Genomic DNA, 22793 nt, shown 5'->3' with positions numbered 1-22793 from the left:
TTTTACTATTCACCTACTATAAAACATGCTGTCAGTGGCTGAAAGAAATATATTTTTCTTTATAATGTTACTTTTATTAAAGAGTTATGTGTCCTGAGTCAGAATATATTGATAAAGTGGCAGCGCAAAACTGTATTACCCAGCAACACTAGTTTTAGTAGAATGTCTTATTTTTTTTTATTATCTACGTTATTTAAGCGTGTTTGTAAGTTTTGAAAAGCTTTTAATTAGTTTTAAACTATACATATTATTAAACTAGTTCATATTATTTCATTTACAGCCTCAAAACAGATTTTTATTACATTTTAGGGGGACTTTATTTTGACAGGAAATCGTATTGGACCCCTGCCAAGTGTTGCTAGACTCACAATGCTAGGTCGAGCTGTCTCCACCTGCAGCCCACGTGAACAGCAGCGGATCTCGCAAAAAAAAATAACCGGCATGCACCGTACCGAGCCAGGCCACAAGACGCGATCGGACTGCGCAGCGCCGGGTTAAATCTTCTTAAAAAAAAGTACATTATCCGGTCTGCACACCTTTCCAGCGTTTAGGGGATCAGGTGCGTAAGTCCTGCTTATAGCTCCATAAGGCATGTGACTTTCCTGTCAATGCAAAAGTCCTCTTAAAATATTAAAATATTACATTTAAAAAGAAAGAATTAGTTTTCTTTTTCAGGTCAGGTCAGGTAAGGCTCTGTGAAGTGAACTGTAGTCATTTAATAGCTAGTTGAGGCATAACCATTTTACAATGTTTATTATTGTTGTAAGCATGATGTACACTTATAGTAAGTGCTATCGGTATTTTAAATATTTTGTTATAAATATTTAAATATTATTAAGAAAAAGATATTTCTTTCCCCTACTGACAGCATGTTTTATACTAGGTGAATAGTCAAAATCAGTGGATTTCAGATATTTGACTGTAATGTCTGTTTAGTGTTGCTGGGTAAAACAGTTTTGCACTGGCACTTTATTATGATTTATTATCACAAAATCAGTGGATCTCAGAGCTTCGTCTGCACTAAAACAAGTGTTGCTGGGTAATATAGTATCAAACATAGTATGGAACATGATGTCAGTACCTGAAAATATATTTTTCTTTATAATGTTACTTTTATTAAAGAGTAAAGTTAGGTATCTTCAAAAAACTTTTAAATACTTTTAAACACTATAGATTCTAAAAGTAGTTCATAGTATTGCATTTACAGACTCAAAGCTGAATTTTATTAAATTTTAGGGAGACTCTTATTTTGACAGAAAATCCACTCCTGCCAAGTGTTAGAATAACAATGCTCCTGCTCACGCACTGTGGCTTTATCTTGTCTGAAGCTTTGGGATGAACTGAACACGGGATCAGACTGAGCTGCTGGTTTGTGCTGTTTTCATACAGTTTGTCACAGCAGTAGCGAGCATTGTATTATATATTATATTTATTATATTATATTATATTTGTGTTTAGGGAGTGCGAGAGTTATTGAGTGCGAGTATGAGCGTTATGAATTGCGAGCGTTATGCAGTGTGAGGGTTATGGACTGCGAGTGTTATGGAGTGCGAGCTTTATGGAGTGTGAGTATTTAGGGGTGTATAAGTGCGAGTGTTATTGAGTGCGAGTGTTATGGAGTGCGAGCGTTATGGAGTGTGAGTTTTTAGGGAGTATAAGTGCGAGTGTTATGGAGTGCGAGTGTTATTGAGTGCGAGTGTTATGGAGTGCGAGCGTTATGGAGTGTGAGCGTTATGGAGTGTGAGTTTTTAGGGAGTATAAGTGCGAGTGTTATGGAGTGCGAGTGTTATGGAGTGTGAGCGTTATGGAGTGTGAGTTTTTAGGGAGTATAAGTGCGAGTGTTATGGAGTGCGAGCCTTATGGAGTGTGAGTATTTAGGGGTGTATAAGTGCGAGTGTTATGGAGTGCGAGTGTTATGGAGTGCGAGCGTTATGGAGTGCGAGTGTTATGGAGTGCGAGTGTTATGGAGTGCGAGTGTTATGGAGTGCGAGTGTAATGGAGTGCGAGTGTTATGGAGTGCGAGTGTTATGGAGTGTGAGAATTTAGGGGTGTATAAGTGCGAGTGTTATTGAGTGCGAGTGTTATTGAGTGCGAGTGTTATTAAGTGCGAGTGTTATGGAGTGTGAGCGTTATGGAGTGTGAGAATTTAGGGGTGTATAAGTGCGAGTGTTATGGAGTGCGAGTGTTATGGAGTGCGAGCATTATGGAGTGTGAGTATTTAGGGGTGTATAAGTGCGAGTGTAATGGAGTGCGAGCGTTGTGGAGTGCGAGCGTTGTGGAGTGCGAGCGTTATGGAGTGCGAGCGTTATGGAGTGTGAGTTTTTAGGGAGTGTGAGTTTTTAGGGAGTATAAGTGCGAGTGTTATGGAGTGCGAGTGTTATGGAGTGCGAGTGTTATGGAGTGCGAGTGTTATGGAGTGTGAGTTTTTAGGGAGTATAAGTGCGTATGTTATGGAGTGCGAGTGTTATGGAGTGCGAGTGTTATGGAGTGCGAGTGTTATGGAGTGTGAGTTTTTAGGGAGTATAAGTGCGTGTGTTATGGAGTGCGAGTGTTATGGAGTGCAATGTTATGGAGTGCGAGTGTTATGGAGTGCGAGTGTTATGGAGTGCGAGTGTTATGGAGTGCGAGTGTTATGGAGTGCGAGTGTTATTGAGTGCGATTGTTATTGAGTGCGAGTGTTATGAAGTGCGAACGTTATTGAGTGCAAGCGTTATGGAGTGTGAGTTTTTAGGGAGGTTAAGTGCGAGTGTTATGGAGTGTGAGAATTTAGGGGTTTATAAGTGCGAGTGTTATGGAGTGCGAGTGTTATGGAGTGCGAGTGTTATGGAGTGCGAGTTTTTAGGGAGTATAAGTGCGAGTGTAATGGAGTGCGAGTGTAATGGAGTGCGAGTGTAATGGAGTGCGAGTGTAATGGAGTGCGAGTGTAATGGAGTGCGAGTGTTATGGAGTGCGAGTGTTATGGAGTGCGAGTGTTATGGAGTGTGAGAATTTAGGGGTGTATAAGTGCGAGTGTTATGGAGTGCGAGTGTTATGGAGTGCGAGCGTTATGGAGTGTGAGAATTTAGGGGTGTATAAGTGCGAGTGTTATTGAGTGCGAGTGTTATTGAGTGCGAGTGTTATGGAGTGCGAGTGTTATGGAGTGCGAGTGTTATGGAGTGCGAGTGTTATGGAGTGTGAGCGTTATGGAGTGTGAGAATTTAGGGGTGAATAAGTGCGAGTGTTATGGAGTGCGAGTGTTATGGAGTGCGAGTGTTATGGAGTGCGAGTGTTATGGAGTGCGAGTGTTATGGAGTGCGAGTGTTATGGAGTGCGAGCGTTATGGAGTGTGAGAATTTAGGGGTGTATAAGTGCGAGTGTTATGGAGTGCGAGTGTTATGGAGTGCGAGTGTTATGGAGTGCGAGTGTTATGGAGTGCGAGCGTTATGGAGTGTGAGTATTTAAGGGTGTATAAGTGCGAGCGTTATGGAGTGCGAGCGTTATGGAGTGTGAGCGTTATGGAGTGCGAGTATTTAGGGGTGTATAAGTGCGAGTGTTGTGGAGTGCGAGTGTTGTGGAGTGCGAGTGTTGTGGAGTGCGAGTGTTGTGGAGTGCGAGTGTTGTGGAGTGCGAGTGTTGTGGAGTGCGAGTGTTGTGGAGTGCGAGTGTTGTGGAGTGCGAGTGTTGTGGAGTGCGAGTGTTGTGGAGTGCGAGTGTTGTGGAGTGCGAGTGTTGTGGAGTGCGAGTGTTGTGGAGTGCGAGTGTTATGGAGTGCGAGTGTTATTGAGTGCGAGTGTTATGGAGTGTGAGCGTTATGGAGTGTGAGAATTTAGGGGTGTATAAGTGCGAGTGTTCTGGAGTGCGAGTGTTCTGGAGTGCGAGTGTTATGGAGTGCGAGTGTTATGGAGTGCGAGTGTTATGGAGTGTGAGCGTTATGGAGTGTGAGTATTTAGGGGTGTATAAGTGCGAGCGTTATGGAGTGCGAGCGTTATGGAGTGCGAGCGTTATGGAGTGCGAGCGTTATGGAGTGCGAGCGTTATGGAGTGTGAGTTTTTAGGGAGTGTGAGTTTTTAGGGAGTATAAGTGCGAGTGTTATGGAGTGCGAGTGTTATGGAGTGCGAGTGTTATGGAGTGTGAGTTTTTAGGGAGTATAAGTGCGTATGTTATGGAGTGCGAGTGTTATTGAGTGCAATGTTATTGAGTGCGAGTGTTATGGAGTGTGAGTTTTTAGGGAGTATAAGTGCGAGTGTTATTGAGTGCAATGTTATTGAGTGCGAGTGTTATGGAGTGCGAGTGTTATGGAGTGCGAGTGTTATGGAGTGCGAGTGTTATGGAGTGCGAGTGTTATGGAGTGCGAGTGTTATGGAGTGTGAGTGTTATTGAGTGCGATTGTTATTGAGTGCGAGTGTTATGAAGTGCGAACGTTATTGAGTGCAAGCGTTATGTAGTGTGAGTTTTTAGGGAGGTTAAGTGCGAGTGTTATGGAGTGTGAGAATTTAGGGGTTTATAAGTGCGAGTGTTATGGAGTGCGAGTGTTATGGAGTGCGAGTGTTATGGAGTGCGAGTGTTATGGAGTGCGAGTGTTATGGAGTGCGAGTGTTATGGAGTGCGAGTGTTATGGAGTGTGAGTTTTTAGGGAGTATAAGTGCGTATGTTATGGAGTGCGAGTGTTATTGAGTGCAATGTTATTGAGTGCGAGTGTTATGGAGTGCGAGTGTTATGGAGTGTGAGTTTTTAGGGAGTATAAGTGCGAGTGTTATGGAGTGCGAGTGTTATGGAGTGCGAGTGTTATGGAGTGTGAGTTTTTAGGGAGTATAAGTGCGTATGTTATGGAGTGCAATGTTATTGAGTGCGAGTGTTATGGAGTGCGAGTGTTATGGAGTGCGAGTGTTATGGAGTGCGAGTGTTATGGAGTGCGAGTGTTATGGAGTGCGAGTGTTATGGAGTGCGAGTGTTATTGAGTGCGATTGTTATTGAGTGCGAGTGTTATGAATTTAGAGTGTGAGAATTTAGGGGTGTATAAGTGCGAGAGTTCTGGAGTGCGAGAGTTCTGGAGTGCGAGAGTTCTGGAGTGCGAGAGTTCTGGAGTGCGAGTGTTATGGAGTGCGAGTGTTATGGAGTGCGAGTGTTATGGAGTGTGAGTTTTTAGGGAGTATAAGTGCGAGTGTTATGGAGTGCGAGTGTTATGGAGTGCGAGTGTTATGGAGTGCGAGTGTTATGGAGTGCGAGTGTTATGGAGTGCGAGTGTTATGGAGTGTGAGTTTTTTGGAGTGTGAGTTTTTAGGGAGTATAAGCGAGTATAAGCGAGTATATAGCCAGCACTGGATCTGGATTTGCTCCTGTGCAGAGTTAGGAGATCGCAGGATGGATATCAGCGCAGCGAATGTTTAAAGGGTTTAAGGATTTAAGACGGACATTTGTTTATTGTGCGTCCATGAGACCAAACCACCACAGTTCTGGAGTGCGAGAGTTCTGGAGTGCGAGAGTTCTGGAGTGCGAGAGTTCTGGAGTGCGAGTGTTATGGAGTGCGAGTGTTATGGAGTGCGAGTGTTATGGAGTGCGAGTGTTATGGAGTGCGAGTGTTATGGAGTGCGAGTTTTTAGGGAGTGCGAGTGTTATGGAGTGCGAGTGTTATGGAGTGTGAGTTTTTAGGGAGTATAAGTGCGAGTGTTATGGAGTGCGAGTGTTATGGAGTGCGAGTGTTATGGAGTGCGAGTGTTATGGAGTGCGAGTTCTGGAGTGCGAGAGTTCTGGAGTGCGAGAGTTCTGGAGTGCGAGTGTTATGGAGTGCGAGTGTTATGGAGTGCGAGTGTTATGGAGTGCGAGTGTTATGGAGTGTGAGTTTTTTGGAGTGTGAGTTTTTAGGGAGTATAAGTGCGAGTGTTATGGAGTGCTAGTGTTATTTAGTGCGAGCGTTATGGAGTGGGAGCATTATGGAGTGTGAGTTTTTAGGGAGTATAAGTGCGAGTGTTATGGAGTGCGAGTGTTATGGAGTGCGAGTGTTATGGAGTGCGAGTGTTATGGAGTGCGAGTGTTATTGAGTGCGAGTGTTATGGAGTGTGAGCGTTATGGAGTGTGAGAATTTAGGGGTGTATAAGTGCGAGTGTTATGGAGTGCGAGTGTTATGGAGTGCGAGTGTTATGGAGTGCGAGTGTTATGGAGTGCGAGTGTTATGAAGTGTGAGTATTTAGGGGTGTATAAGTGCGAGTGTTACTGAGTGCGAGTGTTACTGATTGCGAGTGTTACTGATTGCGAGTGTTACTGATTGCGAGTGTTACGGAGTGCGAGTGTTACGGAGTGTGAGTGTTCAGGGAGTGTGGGTGTGAGTGTTTAGGGAGTGTGAGTTTTTAGGGAGTATAAGTGCGAGTGTTATGGAGTGCGAGTGTTATGGAGTGTGAGTATTTAGGGGTGTATAAGTGCGAGTGTTATGGAGTGCGAGTGTTATGGAGTGTGAGTTTTTAGGGAGTATAAGTGCGAGTGTTATGGAGTGCGAGTGTTATGGAGTGCGAGTGTTATGGAGTGCGAGTGTTATGGAGTGCGAGTGTTATGGAGTGCGAGTGTTATGGAGTGCGAGTGTTATGGAGTGCGAGTGTTATGGAGTGCGAGTGTTATGGAGTGCGAGTGTTATGGAGTGCGAGTGTTATGGAGTGTGAGTTTTTTGGAGTGTGAGTTTTTAGGGAGTATAAGCGAGTATAAGCGAGTATATAGCCAGCACTGGATCTGGATTTGCTCCTGTGCAGAGTTAGGAGATCGCAGGATGGATATCAGCGCAGCGAATGTTTAAAGGGTTTAAGGATTTAAGACGGACATTTGTTTATTGTGCGTCCATGAGACCAAACCACCACAGTTCTGGAGTGCGAGAGTTCTGGAGTGCGAGAGTTCTGGAGTGCGAGAGTTCTGGAGTGCGAGAGTTCTGGAGTGCGAGAGTTCTGGAGTGCGAGTGTTATGGAGTGCGAGTGTTATGGAGTGCGAGTGTTATGGAGTGCGAGTGTTATGGAGTGCGAGTTTTTAGGGAGTGCGAGTGTTATGGAGTGCGAGTGTTATGGAGTGTGAGTTTTTAGGGAGTATAAGTGCGAGTGTTATGGAGTGCGAGTGTTATGGAGTGCGAGTGTTATGGAGTGCGAGTTCTGGAGTGCGAGAGTTCTGGAGTGCGAGAGTTCTGGAGTGCGAGTGTTATGGAGTGCGAGTGTTATGGAGTGCGAGTGTTATGGAGTGCGAGTGTTATGGAGTGCGAGTGTTATGGAGTGCGAGTGTTATGGAGTGTGAGTTTTTTGGAGTGTGAGTTTTTAGGGAGTATAAGTGCGAGTGTTATGGAGTGCTAGTGTTATTTAGTGCGAGCGTTATGGAGTGGGAGCATTATGGAGTGTGAGTTTTTAGGGAGTATAAGTGCGAGTGTTATGGAGTGCGAGTGTTATGGAGTGCGAGTGTTATGGAGTGCGAGTGTTATGGAGTGCGAGTGTTATTGAGTGCGAGTGTTATGGAGTGTGAGCGTTATGGAGTGTGAGAATTTAGGGGTGTATAAGTGCGAGTGTTATGGAGTGCGAGTGTTATTGAGTGCAAGTGTTATTCAGTGCGAGTGTTATGGAGTGCGAGCGTTATGGAGTGTGAGCATTTAGGGGTGTATAAGTGCGAGTCTTATGGAGTGTGAGTTTTATGGAGTGCGAGTGTTATGGAGTGCGAGTGTTATGGAGTGCGAGTGTTATGGAGTGCGAGTGTTATGGAGTGCGAGTGTTATGAAGTGTGAGTATTTAGGGGTGTATAAGTGCGAGTGTTACTGATTGCGAGTGTTACTGATTGCGAGTGTTACTGATTGCGAGTGTTACGGAGTGCGAGTGTTACGGAGTGTGAGTGTTCAGGGAGTGTGGGTGTGAGTGTTTAGGGAGTGTGAGTTTTTAGGGAGTATAAGTGCGAGTGTTATGGAGTGTGAGTATTTAGGGGTGTATAAGTGCGAGTGTTGTGGAGTGCGAGTGTTGTGGAGTGCGAGTGTTGTGGAGTGCGAGTGTTGTGGAGTGCGAGTGTTGTGGAGTGCGAGTGTTGTGGAGTGCGTGTGGAGTGCGAGTGTTGTGGAGTGCGAGTGTTGTGGAGTGTGAGCGTTATGGAGTGTGAGAATTTAGGGGTGTATAAGTGTGAGTGTTATGGAGTGCGAGTGTTATTGAGTGCGAGTGTTATTGAGTGCGAGCGTTATTGAGTGCGAGCGTTATTGAGTGCGAGCGTTATGGAGTGCGAGCGTTATGGAGTGCGAGCGTTATGGAGTGCGAGCGTTATGGAGTGCGAGCGTTATGGAGTGCGAGCGTTATGGAGTGCGAGCGTTATGGAGTGCGAGCGTTATGGAGTGTGAGTTTTTTGGAGTGTGAGAATTTAGGGGTGTATAAGTGCGAGAGTTCTGGAGTGCGAGAGTTCTGGAGTGCGAGAGTTCTGGAGTGCGAGAGTTCTGGAGTGCGAGAGTTCTGGAGTGCGAGAGTTCTGGAGTGCGAGTGTTATGGAGTGCGAGTGTTATGGAGTGTGAGTTTTTAGGGAGTATAAGTGCGAGTGTTATGGAGTGCGAGTGTTATGGAGTGCGAGTGTTATGGAGTGCGAGTGTTATGGAGTGTGAGTTTTTTGGAGTGTGAGTTTTTAGGGAGTATAAGTGCGAGTGTTATGGAGTGCTAGTGTTATTTAGTGCGAGCGTTATGGATTGGGAGCATTATGGAGTGTGAGTTTTTAGGGAGTGTTATGGAGTGCGAGTGTTATGGAGTGCGAGTGTTATGGAGTGCGAGTGTTATGGAGTGCGAGTGTTATGGAGTGCGAGTGTTATGGAGTGCGAGTGTTATGGAGTGCTAGTGTTATGGAGTGCTAGTGTTATTGAGTGCGAGTGTTATTGAGTGCGAGTGTTATGGAGTGTGAGCGTTATGGAGTGTGAGAATTTAGGGGTGTATAAGTGCGAGTGTTATGGAGTGCGAGTGTTATTGAGTGCAAGTGTTATTCAGTGCGAGTGTTATGGAGTGCGAGCGTTATGGAGTGTGAGCATTTAGGGGTGTATAAGTGCGAGTCTTATGGAGTGCGAGTCTTATGAAGTGCGAGTGTTATGGAGTGCGAGTGTTATGGAGTGTGAGTATTTAGGGGTGTATAAGTGCGAGTGTTATGGAGTGTGAGTTTTTAGGGAGTATAAGTGCGAGTGTTATTGAGTGCGAGTGTTATGGAGTGCTAGTGTTATTGAGTGCGAGTATTATGGAGTGTGAGCGTTATGGAGTGTGAAAATTTAGGGGTGTATAAGTGCGAGTGTTATGGCGTGCGAGTGTTATGGAGTGCGAGTGTTATGAAGTGCGAGCGTTATGGAGTGTGAGTATTTAGGGGTGTATAAGTGCGAGTGTTATGGAGTGCGAGCGTTATGGATTCTGAGAATTTAAGGGTGTATAAGTGTGAGTGTTATGGAGTGCGAGTGTTATGGAGTGTGAGCGTTATGGAGTGTGAGTATTTAGGGAGTATAAGTGTGAGTGTTATGGAGTGCGAGTGTTATGGAGTGCGAGTGTTATGGAGTGCGAGTGTTATGGAGTGCGAGTGTTATGGAGTGCGAGTGTTATGGAGTGCGAGTGTTATGGAGTGCGAGTGTTATGGAGTGCGAGTGTTATGGAGTGCGAGTGTTATGGAGTGCGAGTATTTAGGGGTGTATAAGTGCGAGTGTTACTGAGTGCGAGTGTTACGGAGTGTGAGTGTTCAGGGAGTGTGGGTGTGAGTGTTTAGGGAGTGTGAGTGTTCAGGGCGTGTGGGTGTGAGTGTTTAGGAAATGGGAGTGAGTGTGATTGGGAGTGTTTGTGAGTGGAAGTGTTTGTGAGTGGGAGTGTTTGTGAGTGGGAGTGTTTGTGAGTGGGATTGTTTGTGAGTGGGAGTGTTAGGAAGTGCGAGGGTCATGGAGTGTGAGTGTCATGGAGTGTTAGGTTTAGGAAGTTTTAGTGTTAGGAAGTGTGAATGTTAGGAAGTGTGAGTGTTTAGGTAGTGGGATTGTTAGGGAGTGGAAGTGTTGGGGAGTGGGAGTGTTTAGTGTTACGGAGTGTGAGTGTTCAGGGAGTGTGGGTGTGAGTGTTTAGGGAGTGTGAGTTTTTAGGGAGTATAAGTGCGAGTGTTATGGAGTGTGAGTATTTAGGGGTGTATAAGTGCGAGTGTTGTGGAGTGCGAGTGTTGTGGAGTGCGAGTGTTGTGGAGTGCGAGTGTTGTGGAGTGCGAGTGTTGTGGAGTGCGAGTGTTGTGGAGTGCGAGTGTTGTGGAGTGCGAGTGTTGTGGAGTGCGAGTGTTGTGGAGTGCGAGTGTTGTGGAGTGCGAGTGTTGTGGAGTGCGAGTGTTATGGAGTGTGAGAATTTAGGGGTGTATAAGTGTGAGTGTTATGGAGTGTGAGTGTTATGGAGTGCGAGTGTTATTGAGTGCGAGTGTTATTGAGTGCGAGTGTTATTGAGTGCGAGTGTTATTGAGTGCGATTGTTATTGAGTGCGAGTGTTATGGAGTGTGAGTGTTTAGGGAGTATAAGTGCGAGTGTTATGAAGTGCGAGCGTTATGAAGTGCGAGCGTTATGGAGTGCGAGCGTTATGGAGTGCGAGCGTTATGGAGTGCGAGCGTTATGGAGTGCGAGTGTTATGGAGTGCGAGTGTAATGGAGTGCGAGCGTAATGGAGTGCGAGCGTAATGGAGTGCGAGCGTAATGGAGTGCGAGCGTAATGGAGTGCGAGCGTTATGGAGTGCGAGCGTTATGGAGTGCGAGCGTTATGGAGTGCGAGCGTTATGGAGTGCGAGCGTTATGGAGTGCGAGCGTTATGGAGTGCGAGCGTTATGGAGTGCGAGCGTTATGGAGTTTGAGTTTTTAGGGAGTGTAAGTGCGAGTGTTATGGAGTGCGAGTGTTATGGAGTGCGAGTGTTATGGAGTGTGAGTTTTTAGGGAGTATAAGTGCGTATGTTATGGAGTGCGAGTGTTATTGAGTGCAATGTTATTGAGTGCGAGTGTTATGGAGTGCGAGTGTTATGGAGTGTGAGTTTTTAGGGAGTATAAGTGCGTGTGTTATGGAGTGCAATGTTATTGAGTGCGAGTGTTATTGAGTGCGAGTGTTATTGAGTGCGAGTGTTATTGAGTGCGAGTGTTATGGAGTGCGAGTGTTATTGAGTGCGATTGTTATTGAGTGCGAGTGTTATGAATTTAGAGTGTGAGAATTTAGGGGTGTATAAGTGCGAGAGTTCTGGAGTGCGAGAGTTCTGGAGTGCGAGAGTTCTGGAGTGCGAGAGTTCTGGAGTGCGAGAGTTCTGGAGTGCGAGAGTTCTGGAGTGCGAGAGTTCTGGAGTGCGAGAGTTATGGAGTGCGAGTGTTATGGAGTGTGAGTTTTTAGGGAGTATAAGTGCGAGTGTTATGGAGTGCGAGTGTTATGGAGTGCGAGTGTTATGGAGTGCGAGTGTTATGGAGTGCGAGTGTTATGGAGTGCGAGTGTTATGGAGTGTGAGTTTTTTGGAGTGTGAGTTTTTAGGGAGAATAAGTGCGAGTGTTGTGGAGTGCGAGTGTTATGGAGTGTGAGTTTTTTGGAGTGTGAGTTTTTAGGGAGTATAAGTGCGAGTGTTATGGAGTGCTAGTGTTATTTAGTGCGAGCGTTATGGATTGGGAGCATTATGGAGTGTGAGTTTTTAGGGAGTGTTATGGAGTGCGAGTGTTATGGAGTGCGAGTGTTATGGAGTGCGAGTGTTATGGAGTGCGAGTGTTATGGAGTGCGAGTGTTATGGAGTGCTAGTGTTATTGAGTGCGAGTGTTATTGAGTGCGAGTGTTATGGAGTGTGAGCGTTATGGAGTGTGAGAATTTAGGGGTGTATAAGTGCGAGTGTTATGGAGTGCGAGTGTTATTGAGTGCAAGTGTTATTAAGTGCGAGTGTTATGGAGTGTGAGTGTTATGGAGTGTGAGCATTTAGGGGTGTATAAGTGCGAGTCTTATGGAGTGCGAGTCTTATGGAGTGCGAGTCTTATGGAGTGCGAGTCTTATGAAGTGCGAGTGTTATGGAGTGCGAGTGTTATGGAGTGTGAGTATTTAGGGGTGTATAAGTGCGAGTGTTATTGAGTGCGAGTGTTATGGAGTGCTAGTGTTATTGAGTGCGAGTATTATGGAGTGTGAGCGTTATGGAGTGTGAAAATTTAGGGGTGTATAAGTGCGAGTGTTATGGCGTGCGAGTGTTATGAAGTGCGAGCGTTATGGAGTGTGAGTATTTAGGGGTGTATAAGTGCGAGTGTTATGGAGTGCGAGCGTTATGGATTCTGAGAATTTAAGGGTGTATAAGTGTGAGTGTTATGGAGTGCGAGTGTTATAGAGTGCGAGTGTTATGGAGTGTGAGCGTTATGGAGTGTGAGTATTTAGGGAGTATAAGTGTGAGTGTTATGGAGTGCGAGTGTTATGGAGTGCGAGTGTTATGGAGTGCGAGTGTTATGGAGTGCGAGCGTTATGGAGTGCGAGTGTTATGGAGTGTGAGTGTTATGGAGTGTGAGTGTTATGGAGTGAGAGTGTTATGGAGTGAGAGTGTTATGGAGTGCGAGTGTTATGGAGTGCGAGTGTTATGGAGTGCGAGTGTTATGGAGTGCGAGTGTTATGGAGTGCGAGTGTTATGGAGTGCGAGTGTTATGGAGTGCGAGTGTTATGGAGTGCGAGTGTTATGGAGTGCGAGTTTTATGGAGTGCGAGTATTTAGGGGTGTATAAGTGCGAGTGTTACTGATTGCGAGTGTTACTGATTGCGAGTGTTACTGAGTGCGAGTGTTACGGAGTGTGAGTGTTCAGGGAGTGTGGGTGTGAGTGTTTAGGGAGTGTGAGTGTTCAGGGCGTGTGGGTGTGAGTGTTTAGGAAATGGGAGTGAGTGTGAGTGGGAGTGTTTGTGAGTGGGAGTGTTTGTGAGTGGGAGTGTTTGTGAGTGGGAGTGTTTGTGAGTGGGAGTGTTTGTGAGTGGGAGTGTTTGTGAGTGGGAGTGTTAGGAAGTGCGAGGGTCATGGAGTGTGAGTGTCATGGAGTGTTAGGTTTAGGAAGTTTTAGTGTTAGGAAGTGTGAATGTTAGGAAGTGTGAGTGTTTAGGTAGTGGGATTGTTAGGGAGTGGAAGTGTTGGGGAGTGGGAGTGTTAGTGTTTAGTGAGTGGGAGTGTTAGGAAGTGGGAGTGTTTAGGTAGTGTAAGTGTTTAGGTAGTGAAAGGTGTTTGAGTGAGAGTGTTAGGGAGTGTGGTCAGGGAATGTGGTTATGTGGTTAGAGAGTGTGAGTGTCATGGAGTGTGAGTGTCATGGAGTGTTAAGTTTAGGTAGTGTGAGAGTTTAGGGAGTGAGAGTGTTAGGGAGTGTGAGTGGGAGTGTTAGGGAGTGTGAATTTGAGTGTAAGGGAGTGTGAGTGATAGAGAGTTTTGTCAGGGAGTGTGGTTATGTGGTTAGGGAGTGTAAGTGTTGGGTGATGTCAGTGTTGGGTGATGTCAGTGTTGGGTGATGTCAGTGTTGGGTGATGTCAGTGTTGGGTGATGTCAGTGTTGGGGATGTCAGTGTTAGGGAGTGTAAGTGTTAGGGAGTGTATGCATCTTAGGGAGTGAGAGTGTAAGTGTGTTAGGGAGTGTGCCTGTTAGGGAGTGTGCCTGTTGGGGAATGTCAGTGTTGGTGGATGTCAGTGTTGGGGGATGTCAGTGTTAGGGAGTGTGGTTATGTGGTTTGGGAGTGTAAGTGTTTGGGATGTCAGTGTTAGGGAGTGTAGTTAGAGAGTGTGGTTATGTGTTTAGGTAGTGTGAGTGTCATGGAGTGTGAGGTTTAGGTAGTGTGAAAGTGTTAGGGAGCGAGAGTGTTAGGGAGTGTAAATTTGAGTGTAAGGGAGTGTGAGTGTTAGGGAGTTTGGCCAGGGAGTGTGGTTATGTGGTTGGGGATGTCAGTGTTGGGGGATGTCAGTGTTGGGGGATGTCAGTGTTGGGGGATGTCAGTGTTGGGGGATGTCAGTGTTAGGGAGTGTATGCATCTTAGGGAGTGAGAGTGTAAGTGTGTTAGGGAGTGTGCCTGTTAGGGGATGTCAGTGTTGGGGGATGTCAGTGTTGGGGGATGTCAGTGTTGGTGGATGTCAGTGTTGGTGGATGTCAGTGTTAGGGGATGTCAAGAGTTGGTGGATGTCAGTGTTGGTGGATGTCAGTGTTGGTGGATGTCAGTGTTGGTGGATGTCAGTGTTGGTGGATGTCAGTGTTAGGGGATGTCAGTGTTAGGGAGTGTGGTTATGTGGTTTGGGAGTGTAAGTGTTAGGTGATGTTAGTGTTGGGGAGTGTGGGTGTGTGGTTAGGATGTGTGGTTATTATGGATGTAATGATACATTGTAGCCATGATGCATCACGATACAGAAATATAGTGATGTGCACCGTAGAGATTAGAGACCCTGGTTAGGGAGTGTGGTTATGTGGTTAGTTTTGTTGTGTGGTTAGGGTAAGGGAGCATGGATAGAAAGAGAGGTTGTGTGTTTAGATAGCAGGATTAGGGAGCCTGAATATGATTGTATGGATAGGGAGTGTGGTTGTGTGGTTAGGGAGCCTGGTGAGGGAGTGTTGTGTGGTTTGGGTGCCTGATAAGGCAGCATGTATAGTGAGCGTTGTTGTGTGGTTAGGGAGCCTGGATAAAGAGTGTGGTTGTGTGGTTAGGGAGCCTGGATAAAGAGTGTGGTTGTGTGGTTTGGGAGCCTGAATAGGGACTTTGGTTGTGTGGTTTGGGAGCCTGAATAGGGAGTGTGGTTTGGGAGCCTGAATAGGGACTGTGGTTGTGTGGTTAGTTTTGTTGTGTGGTTAGGGAACCTGATGAGGGAGCATGGATAGAAAGAGAGGTTGTGTGTTTAGGTAGCATGATTAGGGAGCCTGAATAGGAAGCATGATTGTATGGATAGGGAGTGTGGTTGTGTGGTTAGGGAGCCTGGATAGGGACTGTGGTTGTGTGGTTAGGGAACCTGGATAGGGAGCATGGTTGTATGGTTAGGGAGCCTGGTGAGGGAGTGTTGTGTGGTGTGGGTGCCTGATAAGGGAGCATGTATAGTGAGCGTTGTTGTGTGGTTAGGGAGCATAGATGGGGAGCGTGGTTGTGTGGTTAGGGAGCCTGAATAGGGACTGTGGTTGTGTGGTTTGGGAGCCTGAATAGGGAGTGTGGTTTGGGAGCCTGAATAGGGACTGTGGTTGTGTGGTTTGGGAGCCTGAATAGGGAGTGTGGTTGTGTGGTTTGGGAGCCTGAATGGGGAGTGTGGTTGTGTGGTTATGGAGCATGGTTGGTTTGCATGGTTAGGGAGCCTAGATAGGGAGCGAGGTTGTGTGGTTAGGGATCTGGATAGGGAGCATGGTTGTGTGGTTTGGGTGCCTGATAAGGGAGCAAGGATGGGGAGCTTGGTTGTGTGGTTAGGGAGCCTGGATACACAGTGTGGTTGTGTGGTTAGGGAGCTTGGATACAGAGTGGGGTTGTGTGGATAGGAATCTTAGATAGGGAGCCTGATTAGGGCACATGGATAGTGAGTGTGGTTGTGTGGTTAAGGAGCCTGGATAGGGAGCGTGGTGGTGTGGATAGGGAGCTTGGATAGAGAGTGTGGTTGTGTGGTTTGGGAGCCTGGATAGAGAGTGTGGTTGTGCGGTTAGGGTGCCTGGATAGGGAGTGTGGTTGTGCGGTTAGATAACCTGGATAGGGAGTGTGGTTGTGCGGTTAGGGAGCCTGGATAGGGAGTGTAGTTGTGTGGATTGGGAGCCTGATGATGGAGTCTGGATAGGGAGCGTGGTTGTGTGGTTTGGGAGCCTGATGAGGGAGTGTGATTGTGTGGTTAGGGAGTGTGGTTGTGTGGTTAGGGAGCCTGGATAGGGAGTGTGGTTGTGTGGTTAGGGAGTGTGGTTGTTTTGTCAGGGAGCCTGCATAGTGTATGTGGTTGTGTGGTTAGGGAGCCTGGATAGGGAGTGTGGTTGTGTGGTTAGGGAGTGTGGTTTGTGAGCATGGTTAGGGACCCTGGTTAGGGAGTGTAGTTGTGTGGTTAAGGAGCCTGGAGAGGAGGTGTGGTTTTGTGGTTTGGGAGTGTGGTTGTTTTGTCAGGGAGCCTGCATAGTGTATGTGGTTGTGTGGTTAGGGAGCCTGGATAGGGAGTGTGGTTGTGTGGTTAGGGAGTGTGGTTTGTGAGCATGGTTAGGGACCCTGGTTAGGGAGTGTAGTTGTGTGGTTAAGGAGCCTGGAGAGGAGGTGTGGTTTTGTGGTTTGGGAGCCTGATGATGGAGCCTGGATAGGGAGCGTGGTTGTGTGGTTTGGGAGTGTGGTTTGTGAACATGGTTAGGGAGCCTGGTTAGGGAGTGTAGTTGTGTGGTTAAGGAGCCTGGAGAGGGGGTTTGTTTGTGTGGTTTGGGAGCCTGATGAGGGAGCATGGATGGGGAGTGTTGTTGTGTGGTTTAGGAGATTGTATAGGGAGTCTGGAAAGGAAATGTGGTTGTGTGGTTAGGGAGCCTGGATAGGGAGTGTGGTTAGTAGGGATTTAAAGATTCTCTAAATCCTTGATTCAATTTTATTTCCGGTTTTAGGGTCACGATTTGATTCGATTCATGATTTTCTTTTTTTCTTTTTTCTTTTTTTTTTTTTTACAGAAGAGAGGCCTATGCCAGTTTTAGATTTGTCTAGGGAACATGAATAGGGAGCCTGGATAGGGAGTGTGGTTGTGTGATTAGGGAGTGTGGTTGTGTGGTTAGGGAGCCTGATTAGGGCACGTGGATAGTGAGTGCGTTTGTGTGGTTAAGGAACCTGGATGGTGGTTTGGGAGCCTGATGATGGAGCCTGGATAGGGAGTGTGATTGTGTGGTAGAGAGCCTGGATAGGGAGTGTGGTTGTGTGGTAGAGAGCCTGGATAGGGAGTGTGGTTGTGTGGTAGAGAGCCTGGATTGGGAGTGTGGTTGTGTGGTTAGGGAGTGTGGTTTGTGAGTGTGGTTGTGTGGTTAGAGTGCCTGGATAGGGAGCGTGGTTGTGTGGTTAGGGAGCCTAGATAGAGAGCGTGGTTGTGTGGTTAGGGCGGCTGAATAGGGAGCATGGTTTTGTGGTTAGGGAGTCTGGTAAGGGAGTGTGGTTGTGTGGTTAGGGACCATGAATAGGGAGTCTGCTCCTCTGCTTCTTAAGGTACCAAAACTATTAACAATTTTGAGGCTAGATAAAACAACTGTTATTTTTAGTTTACATGCTTTTCTTTAAGAAGATGAAAATGTCGACATTCTCTGGGAAAAGGGTTGCTCTTTGAGCAGTCACAATGTCTGTGGTGTCGGCTACAGTGTGCTGCGACATTTGCGTAGCGTGCTGTGCCATTTGCGTAGCGCGCGTGTGCTTGCGTAGCTTAGAGGGAGGGATCATCAATCCTCTTTTTGACTTTGAGGCTCGGGACCATGACATAATTTCGATCGATTTCGATGAAATATCGAAATCGTGACACCCCTAGTGGATAGGGAGCCTGGATACGGAGTGTGGTTGTGTGTTTAGGGAGAAATAGCGAGCCTGGATAGGGAGTGAGGTTTTGGAGCCTGATAATGGAGCCTGGATAGGGAGTGTGGTTGTATGATTAGGGAGGCTGGATAGGGAGCGTGGTTGTGTGTTTAGGGAGCATGGATTGGGAGTGTGGTTGTGTGTTTAGGGAGCAAATAGGGAGCCTGGATAGGGAGTGTGGTTGAGGGGTTAGGGAGCCTGATAATGGAGCCTGGATAGGGAGTGTGGTTGTATGATTAGGGAGCCTGGATAGGGAGCATGGTTGTGTGGTTAGGGAGCCTGGATAGGGAGTGCGGTTGTGTGGTTAGGGAGCCTGGATAGGTAGTGTGGTTGTGTGTTTAGGGAGCATGGATAGGGAGTGTGGTTGTGTGGTTAGGGAGCATGGTTAGGGAGTGTGGTTGTGTGGTTAGGGAGCCTGATTAGGGCACATGGATAGTGAGTGTGGTTGTGTGGTTAAGGAGCCTGGATAGGGAGTGTGGTTGTGTGATTAGGGAGCCTGGATAGGGAATGTGGTTGTGTGTTTAGGGAGCATGGATAGGGAATGTGGTTGTGTGGTTAGGGAGCATGGTTAGGGAGTGTGGTTGTGTGGTTAGGGAGCCTGATTAGGGCACATGGATAGTGAGTGTAGTTGTGTGGTTAGGGAGCCTGAGTAGGGAGTGTGGTTGGGTGGTTGGGCAGCCTGAATTGGGAGTGTGGTTGTGTGGTTAGGGAGCCTGGATACGGAGTGTGGATGAGTGGTAAGGGAGCCTGGATAGGGAGCGTTGTTGTGTGATTAGGGAGCCTGGATAGGAAGTGTGGTTTTGTGGTTAGGGAGCCTGAATAGGAAGTGTGGTTGTGTGGTTAGGGAGCCTAAATTGGGAGTTTGGTTGTGCGGTTAGGGAGCCTGGATAGAAAGCATTGTTGTGTGGTTAGGGAGCCTGGATTGGGAGTGTGGTTGTGTGTTAAGGGAGCACGAATAGGAAGCCTGGATAGGGAGCTCGGTTTTGTGGTTAGGGAGCCTCGATAGGGAGTGTGGTTGTGTGGTTAGGGAGCCTGGTACAGGAGTGTGGTTAAATGGTTAGGGAGTGTGGTTAGTTAGCATGGTTAGGGAGCCTGGTTAGGGAGTGTGGTGTTGTGGTTAGGGAGCCTGATTATGGCACATGGATAGTGAGTGTGGTTGTGTGGTTAGGTAGCCTGGATAGGGAGCCTGGATAGGTAGCATTGTTTTGTGGTTAGGGAGCCTGGATAGGGAGCCTAGATAGGGAGCGTGGTTGTATGGTTAGGGAGCCTAGATAGGGAGCGTGGTTGTGTGGTTAGGGAGCCTAGATAGGGAGCGTGGTTGTGTGGTTAGGGATCCTGATGAGGGAGCCTGGATAGGGAGTGTGGTTGTGTGATTAGGGTGCCTGGATAGGGGGTGTGGTGATGTGGTTAGGGAGCCTGGATAGGGTGTGTGGTTGTGTGGTTAGGGAGCCTGGATAGGGTGTGTGCTTAGGGAGCCTGATGAGGAAGCATGGATAGGGAGCGTGGTTGTGTGGTTAGGGAGCCTGGATAGGGTGTTTGGTTGTGTGGTTAGGGAGCCTGGATAGGGTGTTTGGTTGTGTCGTTAGGGAGCCTGATGAGGGATTATGGATAGGGAGGTTGGTTGTGTGGTTAGGGAGCCTGATGAGGGAGCTTGGATAGGTAGTGTGGTTGTGTGGTTAGGGAGCCTGGATAGGGAGCGTGGTTGTGTGGTTAGGGAGCCTGATGAGGGAGCCTGGATAGGGAGTGTGGTTGTGTGATTAGGGCGCCTGGAGAGGGGGTAGTGGTGTGGTTAGGGAGCCTGGATAGGGGGTGTGGTTGTGTGGTTAGGGAGCCTGGATAGGGTGTGTGCTTAGGGAGCCTGATGAGGGAGCATGGATAGGGAGCGTGGTTGTGTGGTTAGGGAGCCTGGATAGGGTGTTTGGTTGTGTGGTTAGGGAGCCTGGATAGGGTGTTTGGTTGTGTCGTTAGGGAGCCTGATGAGGGAGCATAGATGGGGAGCGTGTTTGTGTGGTTATGACCATGGTTTGGTTGCGTGGAGTGTGGTTAAGTGGTTAGGGAGCCTAGTTAGGAAGTGTGGTTGTGTGGTTTGGGAGTTTTGTTAGTAATGAGCAGTGTAAAACAAATATAAATAGAGAGATACAGTAAATGTAGAGATACATTAAAAAGAATTTAAATATATTTGTAATTTAAAAATAAATGAAAAAGTAAATACATGTATAAATAAGTATATTAATAAATATAGTCTAGATAGAAACAGGGGCCCACGAGCACATAGTGGATTTTTTTTTTCCTCCATCTTTCAAGTGTCTATTTTAAGATTCTGACAGGTAAGAGGATGAAATAATGTCCCATGGGACATTATTTAATTGGCCTAGCTACGTTAACAACCCATACAGACGAATGAGCACACTTTTCTATACAATTTTGGGTCAAGGAATTCAACAGAATGGTTATTTAAATGCTTGACACATTTTGACCAAAAATATCAAAAATTAACCAAAGGAGCATGGAGGGCATGTTTAGGGAGCATGGATAGGGAGTGTGGTTGTGTGGTTAAGGAGCCTGGATAGGGAGTGTGGTTGTGTGGTTTGGGAGCCTGATGAGGGAGTGTGGTTAGGGAGTGTGGTTGTGTGGTTAGGGAGCCTGAATAGGGAGTGTGGTTGGGTGGTTGGGCAGCCTGAATTCGGAGTGTGGTTGTGTGGTTAGGGATCCTGGATAGGGAGCCTGGATAGGAAGTGTGGTTGTGTGGTTAGGGAGCCTGGATACAAAGAGGGGTTGTGTGAATAGGAAGCTTGGATAGGGAGCGTTGTTGTGTGGTTGAATAGCCTGGATAGGGAGTGTGGTTGTGTGTTTAGGGAGCACAAATAGGAATCCTGAATAGGGAGCGTGGTTTTGTGGTTAGGGAACCTCGATAGGGAGTGTATTTGTGTGGTTAGGGAGCATAAATAGGGAGCGTGGTTGTGTGGTTAGGGAGCCTGGATAGAGAGCATGGTTGTGTGGTTAGGGAGCCTGGTACAGGAGTGTGGTTGAGTGGTTAGGGAGTGTGGTTAGGGAGTGTGGTGTTGTGGTTAGGGAGCCTGGATAGGTAGCGTTGTTTTGTGGTTAGGGAGCCTGGATAGGGAGCCTAGATAGGGAGCGTGGTTGTGTGGTTAGGGAGCCTGAATAGGGAGCATGGTTGTGTGGTTAAGGAACATGATTAGGGAGCCTGGATAGGAAGTGTGGTTGTGTGATTAGGGAGCCTGGATAGGGGGTGTGGTTGTGTGGTTAGGGAGCCTGGATAGGGTGTGTGCTTAGGGAGCCTGATGAGGGAGCATGCATAGGGAGCGTGGTTGTGTGGTTAGGGAGCCTGGATAGGGTGTTTGGTTGTGTGGTTAGGGAACCTGGATAGGGTGTTTGGTTGTGTCGTTAGGGAGCCTCATGAGGGATTATGGATAGGGAGTGTGGTTGTGTGGTTAGGGAGCCTGGATAGGGTGTTTGGTTGTGTGGTTAGGGAGCCTGGATAGGGTGTTTGGTTGTGTGGTTAGGGAGCCTGGATAGGGTGTTTGGTTGTGTGGTTAGGGAACCTGGATAGGGTGTTTGGTTGTGTCGTTAGGGAGCCTCATGAGGGATTATGGATAGGGAGTGTGGTTGTGTGGTTAGGGAGCCTGGATAGGGTGTTTGGTTGTGTGGTTAGGGAGCCTGGATAGGGTGTTTGGTTGTGTGGTTAGGGAGCCTGGATAGTAGAGGTGTGCCAAAAAATCGATTCACATAAGAATCTTGATTCTCATTTACTACGATTCAGAATCGATTTAAAATGTCCCAAAATCGATTCTAAGGTCCAATCCCATTTCTTCCCTGGGCCATACCCCTACCGAAGCGTTTTTCGCTCCGCCTCCCACTGCCCAAAGCGGCAAGTGGGAGGCGGAGAAAGCGATTGGCTGCGCCGCCGTAGTGTGTAAACGTACCGTCACCCCTAAGACGGGTAAAGGATAGGGCTTGTTCAAACAGAGATCTTCCAGACCCACACAGAGCGTAGGTGTATGAGAATTACCGGTAAGATGGCAGAACAAGCACTATATTACCTTAGATTAACGTGTAGTTTTAATGTTTTATGGCAGAATTCTTCATAACAAGCATAAAAAAGATCGCTAGTAGTTAGTTTCAGTAACTGTTAGCTAGCTAACTAGCTAACTTTCCAGTTCCACCTTAAATAATGCAACAGGTGGCAGCGGGCTGCAGCATTTAAGGCGGAACAGAAAAATAAAATAAGCTAATCAGAGCTAATTTCAGCTCCCCATCACAGAGGAATTAAGTAATGGACAATATGAATTAATTTCTCCACCTCCTGCCCCCTTTCTGAAGAAATACAACGACCTTAAATTAACTAGTTAATCAGCAGCTGCTCCTGAACTTTAGCGCTCCACTGCTATCATCACATCAGCCCAGCAGCGTCACCTACACACCACCGCTAGTAGCCTGGTAATAAAGCAGTGTTATTTATTATTTATTTATTGTTCATTAACGTCATTGTGATACCCCAGTGATTCCTCTGTCACTGAGGACCCACATTCTTGCACATTTTATTGTTTTTGTAACACATTACCTGCTCCAGGACCAGTGTATATTATGGAGGGTTTTTTTCAATAAGATTCATAAGCCAGAAGCAGAAATTTGTATAATTCAAATCGTTTTGAATCAAAAATCGATTTTGAATCGAATCGTGGCCCCCAAAATCGGAATCGAATCGAATCGTGAGATAGTAAAAGATTCCCACCCCTACTGGATAGGGTGTTTGGTTGTGTGGTTAGGGAGCCTGATGAGGGAGCATAGATGGGGAGCGTGTTTGTGTGGTTATGACCATGGTTTGGTTGCGTGGTTGTGTGGTTAGGGAGCCTGAATAGGGAGCCTGAATAAGGAGTGTGGTTAAGTGGTTAGGGAGCCTAGTTAGGAAGTGTGGTTGTGTGGTTTGGGAGTTTTGTTAGTAATGAGCAGTGTAAAACAAATATAAATAGAGAGATACAGTAAATGTAGAGATACATTAAAAATAATTTAAATATATTTGTAATCAAAAAATAAATGAAAAAGTAAATACATGTATAAATAAGTATATTAATAAATATAGTCTAGATAGAAACGGGTCCACGAGCACATAGTGGATTTTTTTTTCCTCCATCTGTTTTTTTTTTTCTCCTCAATCTTTTAAGTGTCTACTCTAAGATTCTGACAGGTAAGAGGATGAAATAATGTCCCATGGGGTTTATTTTTAACCCTTTACTACACCTATCCCACATCTGAACCTGAAAAAAATGTAATTGGCCTAGCTACGTTAACAACCCATACAGACGAATGAGCACACTTTTCTATACAATTTTGGGT

The 22793-nt window shown here is 46.7% G+C and overlaps 1 protein-coding gene across 8 annotated transcripts in view; it reads left to right on the top strand.

Moving 5' to 3' along the window:
- The first annotated feature begins 1260 nt into the window (after positions 1–1260).
- The window catches only part of lrrc29 (leucine rich repeat containing 29), a 76521-nt gene continuing 54988 nt past the window's right edge, over positions 1261–22793 (top strand). For 4 of the 8 annotated variants that reach the window (XM_049484524.1, XM_049484521.1, XM_049484519.1 and 1 more), the window contains exon 1: positions 1261–1368. The gene's annotated coding sequence lies outside the window, so the exon portion shown is untranslated. The remainder of the gene's footprint in view (positions 1369–22793) is intronic. The other 4 variants (XM_049484526.1, XM_049484525.1, XM_049484522.1 and 1 more) reach the window with 1 other exon arrangement.

Source organism: Astyanax mexicanus, chromosome 10, assembly GCF_023375975.1.
Source record: "Astyanax mexicanus isolate ESR-SI-001 chromosome 10, AstMex3_surface, whole genome shotgun sequence".
Classification (NCBI taxonomy): Eukaryota; Metazoa; Chordata; class Actinopteri; order Characiformes; family Acestrorhamphidae; genus Astyanax; species Astyanax mexicanus.
This window is presented reverse-complemented; position numbering and strand designations above follow the sequence as displayed.